At 38.0% G+C, this 5,504-nt stretch overlaps 1 protein-coding gene across 1 annotated transcript in view; it reads right to left on the bottom strand.

The window, feature by feature from the left end:
* Positions 1–5,504, bottom strand: part of KMT2C (lysine (K)-specific methyltransferase 2C) — a 207,448-nt gene that overhangs the window by 200,616 nt on the left and 1,328 nt on the right. The gene's annotated exons all lie outside the window — the stretch shown is intronic.

The raw sequence follows: 5,504 nt of genomic DNA, 5'->3' as shown, positions 1-5,504 counted from the left end.
ATGTTTAGTGCCATCCTTCTAGTAAAAAAGAAAACAAAAAATGCAGAATTCAATGCAAGTTCCTCGCAAACAGTACTTGCTACAGTAAAATCTTGCTTATCTGTATTTATCCAAACTGTATGAATTGTGCAGATTGCATGAATTGATAATCAAATATATTAAACGTAGAACAGAGAAAAGCTTTCAATATTTTTTGAAATTGTTAGTCACTTAATTGTTTACCATTTCGTAACATTTTAGCGTACCTATGACAACATTTCTCAAAAAGTTAAATCCACAGCATCGGTGTATAATAACATAAGGGAGCGATCCTTAGTGGTGGATAAGGAAATTCTATTTTCCCTAGTTATACATGACCCTACTACCGCTCCAACATTACTGTGGGACAGCTGGGCCGAGGAGGAAAAAAAAAAAACCAAACAACTCCAGCCCAAGCAAGGGAGAGCTTACCTATTCTCAGCAAGCCAACTGCCTTGGAAAACCATCTCTCAACTCAAATTACAACAAAGAATAGAAATGTCCACTTCCAATTACTTATGAAAGAACAATGACAAGAAGTTAGTAGGAGTTGAACATGCTAACAAAAAAAAAAGAACATCCACAAGCAAAGCCAAGAAAATTGAAGTGTTTTATCGTTTTAAGCTGGAAAAAGTCTCCTGTGTCATTGAATACAGGATGAAAAGATGTCTGATGTGTAGATGGCTCAGAGTAGAAACCAAGAGACTGGGATTTTATTCCTACTTCTGCAAAGACATGCCTTATGACCAATATACCTAATATGTTGAGATTTCACAGACTGTCATCGCACTTGGTCTGTCATGATACTGTCTGATAGCTCTTGGAGGTCCTCTCATGACAAGTGCTGCAGAAGTTAAATGGATCATCAAATACAAACATTAACAAACTAACAACTGCAATGTCAAAAAAAAAACCTCAAAGAATTCTTCATTTGCAAGTGCAGTCTGTTTCAAATTGTGAAAACTGTAGGCTAAGGTTATAGAAAAATATCTATTTCCAACATTAAGCCTAATCTCACTCACCCTTACGACACAAGTGAAGACACCACTTCACGTTAATCAGTATTTTAACAACTTTGATAATGTGGCAAAACAATTCTGTAAAACCCACTATGTGTAACAACTTTCACAGTCATCCATCACATAAGTCCTATCAAGAACTGAAAATCAACAGATTAATACAGAGATCATTTACCGGAGATCATTTACCTCCTGAGCAAAATAGTATGGTGAGCAGTTTAAGCCAGGCTCCTACACAAGAACTATGTAAGACAGTTGGGGAATTGCTTGGTAATATGAATGTGATGGAGGAAATAACGCAGCACGGGCTGCTGAAGAAAATGGCACCAAGTTCCCATGGGACCCTGGTGCACGTAGCTCAGTCCTGTTCGACAGTGGACTGGGAAGACCTTCGAAGAGCCAGTGTCACGTCCTGATTATGAAGCCCACTCCAATGCCTCATCTCTTCACACCGTGTGATCGAGCATGTACCGTCTGGCTTTTGGCCAAACATTTTGATACGTGGCTTGTACAGGCAGAAGTATAGGCCACTGTTTGCTTTAACACCTGAAACCTTATCCGTACAACAGCTGTACAAAGCCCACCCATCAAAAGACTTCCATCTTGCCAGGTAGTAATGACTTTCCCTAACTATGAACATGTATTTCCAAACATCTTTATTGTAGAACACAACATAAATGTTCCATTTGCAAATGTGAACTTTTGAAGTGAGAAAAGGGCAGGCAAGTAAAGATACAAGTATCACATAGAAGGTGTGCTATAAAGAGAATCGATCCAACACATTAAGGTTCTTTTGAAATGAGTGTAGGTATCTTTAAATATTGGCCCACTCTAATGCAAATGCAGCTAAAGTAATGATAAAAATTCTTAAATAATCATTTCCTGGCAAAAATGCTATGCTTACGTGTCCTCAAAACTATCTGCATGTGTGAACTCTATGGCCCTTGAAACCTACTGCAGCTTACACTGGCCAAAGTCATGAAAAACCAGGATGAAAATTAAAACATAACTAATTAAATACACAAAAAGTTTTCCACAAATGTCATGCTTTTTGAAATTATCCTATGCTGTTTTGAACTATGCACATTTGCAAAAATAATTTGTAACAAACATCAGTCTGATGCATGCTAAAAATAAAATTTAAAATGAGCTTAAATACCGACTTACAGTAATTGTTATCATGATCACAATCAACGACGCTTCTGCTACTAAATTTTTGCTAAGAAGACACATCTGTTTGTGCTGCTTATAACCTGTATAGATTAAGAAAGCTGTAGTACTTAAAATAGATTACAAAAATGTTTACTGCACCTGTACAATACTATTCTGATACATTTTCATGTGTAACCAGCTGTTCATACAATGACAATATAGTTAAAACGGAACCAATACTCTTCCCCTGCAACTTCTTTTTGACCACATTCCTACCCTTCAGGTCCATAGCCTGGAAGTTGAGGTATAATCCAAGTACGGGAGTTAAGTTTCCAAGATTTCAGGCCATACGATGAGATGGCCCCTAATTATTTCCATTTTTCCTATACAATACTAGCAAGACTTCTTTTTTAACCACGCACCTGAAAGTTTCTTTTTCCTACATCCCGTTGTATCTTCAGTAACACAACTTTATTCTCTTTTTTTGGCTTTCATAAGTGCAATCTCTCCACCTTTTAAATTCATTTGAAAGGTGATACTACAAAAATATTTTCCTTGTTCATTGCTTTGATTATAATTCTGTGTGTTCTTCCTTCTTCCTGATGAACCATATCACAAACAACCTACTTGCTGTCAATTTCAAGGCTCTGCATCGCCTGTTCTAGCTCTACCTCTTAAATTTGAACCGCTGCTCCATACAGATACCCAGCTGCCAAAATGTAAGGAAGAAAATAAGAGTGTTTGTCTAGCACTTCAGGCAGGAAACAAGCTATCTGTGAAAATCCTCAGGATGACAATGCTACCCTCCTTTAAATATATCCTCCAAGTCTGATGCCTATGAATCATTCACTGATGCTGAGATAGCCAGGGCACTTGAACTTCTGCATGTTCTTTTGCTCATAGCATTCTCAGAGCTCCCTTGTGCTTTCCCAATACATTTCTTACATTTACATGCTGTCTTATCTTTACATTTAAATTAAGAAATTGTTTGTGCAGAAGCAATCTTTGCTTATGCTTTTGTACTGCATGTAGCATAATGGTGCCCTGGCCTCTAGGCACAATTACAAGATAAATAATAAAAATGAACTGTTCACCTAAGATTGTCTCCTGACAATGCTAATCATGAAGCTATATCCTTCAAACGATGATAAAATGCATGATGTTCTAGCATCATGCTCTACTATCAGTAACTCTCCAGATACTGACGCCACTGATTCCCGGTTCATCACCTATAGGAAACCTCAACTGTTCCCTATACATACCTGTGTCCACTGGAATTTTTACTGATAACCAGGTAAAACACAGGATGACAGAGACTTGTGCAGAGCCGTCCTACTAAAGAACCCTGTGCTCCCTTAACATAAGCCTACTTCTGAGAAGAGCTGAGAATTCTTGGCATCTCACAGAAGCAGATTCAAGGCAGTTTTCCATCTGTCTGCTATAACTCATCAAATTTGCTTAAAAACATGGCCTTCAAGAAGGTAAAATGCCAACCTACAGCACTGTCCAATATGGTATTGTTCTTTAATGGAGGCATCCATAGCTGAGGAATTATTCTATTTTGGCTTTGCTGGTTTAATGCAGGGCTCTTCATTTTATCATTACTTAGACTGCACTTAGACTGAACATTCAGTGGAACATTTCCTATAATGGGATAAAGCGGTTGAACAATTTGACTGGCTAATAGTGATTTAGACATGTGATTACAGTACAGAAAATGGTCTGACATATGCTCTTTTATCTGGTTTACATGAGGCACATTAATCCAACTGGAAAGCACAAAAGTGAAAAGGAAGAGAGGACCAAGCAGGCATTAAAAAAAAAAAGAAAATATTTTTACTTATTTTATTTCTGCATTTGCTTAGCTAATTGTAATCAGTATTTTGTAAAGAGCAAAACTTACAAAATAAAACCATTTTCTCCCCAAAATGGATGCAACTAAAAAAGACCAGCTTATATCTATTCTGTGAAAGTTAGAAAATAACTATTTTTGATAAAATCCTAGTTTTAAAAGCATTTATGACTTATGTCATAACACCTTTACCAACGTTACAGGCTTTCCATAAAGATGCAGAAGGACACTTAGCACCACACCGGACAGAAACAATCACAGCATGAAGAAAAAGAGTACTGATTCATTTTAATTTTTGTCTCAGCTAATTTCTTTTCCAGCTCTTACACAAACGCTTATAGTCATGTCAGCGTAAGTACACATTTTTACAGGAAAATTTAATTTCCTCCTAAAACTAGTCGACAATATTCCCATGACACCAGAAACCTAACTGAAAAAAAGGAATTACCTCTTCAGCACCCACTTTTCATCAAGAGCGTGTACTCAACCTCAAATTGGCCTACAAGATATGTCAATTTTCACAAATAACACTATTTTGCTTTTTGTACAGACTGGTACGTTTCAGTTGTATTTGCATTTTTCTTCCTAAAACTTCTTTTAAAATAAAATATTCAAAGGTTTCCTATGTAAGGTTTGAATTCTATATGTAGAAATAAAACCAAAGTATGTAAAACTAAGCATAAAGGAGATGAACCTAAGAACTTTACTGCGCGTATACGTTTGTCAACTACTTTCAACTATTGCTGTATGAAAATTTGTATCAAGTGAATACGTAAGCTAATTAAAAGAGGGAGCTGCAAACAATGCATCTCCACCAAAACCAGGGGGTGAACATTAAAATCTGTGAAGGGAAACGTCCATCAACGACAACAAAAAAAAATCCATGTATCCCAAACTGGACAGTTCTGTCCTGGAATATTTATGTAAAATACATTTGTAAAAACAAATTATAATAGAGGAAAGCATAGTCTTTGCACGCGCTTAGGTCCAGCCCAGCAGAATCCCTTGCTAGAGTTTTGGACTTCCACTGTGACGTTATGGTTGGACTCGATGATCTTCAAGGTCTTTTCCAACCTAAATGATTCTGATTGAGAAACTGACGGTGAGGTCTGGGGTGGGCGTTCAGCAAAGCGCCAGCAACTCACCTGGTTGAATATACCCAAGGGGTGTCAAACTGAAAGCGTCTCTTCAAAACAAAGGGAAACAAACTCTGAAACCCCGAGACTCCAACAGACTCCACAGCTCAGAGGCTATTTTGCTAACAATCACTACGTTTCCTCTCAAAATGTGCTCGCCCAGCTTTGCCCTATTACTGCTGCCATCAGGTATGCCATGGCAAGATCCATCCTACTCAAAAATAACCCGCGGGGAGTGCAGCCAGCACGGCAGCAGCGCTTCTACGGAAGCGGCCACCAGGCCTCTCCGAGCCCAGCCTGGCTCGGCACCTCACGCCTATCAGCGGC

This window comes from Pygoscelis adeliae, unplaced genomic scaffold, assembly GCF_000699105.1.
Source record: "Pygoscelis adeliae isolate BGI_AS28 unplaced genomic scaffold, ASM69910v1 Scaffold123, whole genome shotgun sequence".
In the NCBI taxonomy this organism is placed as follows: domain Eukaryota; kingdom Metazoa; phylum Chordata; class Aves; order Sphenisciformes; family Spheniscidae; genus Pygoscelis; species Pygoscelis adeliae.
The sequence above is the reverse complement of the archived record's forward strand: the minus strand, read 5'-3'. Positions and strand labels throughout refer to the sequence as shown.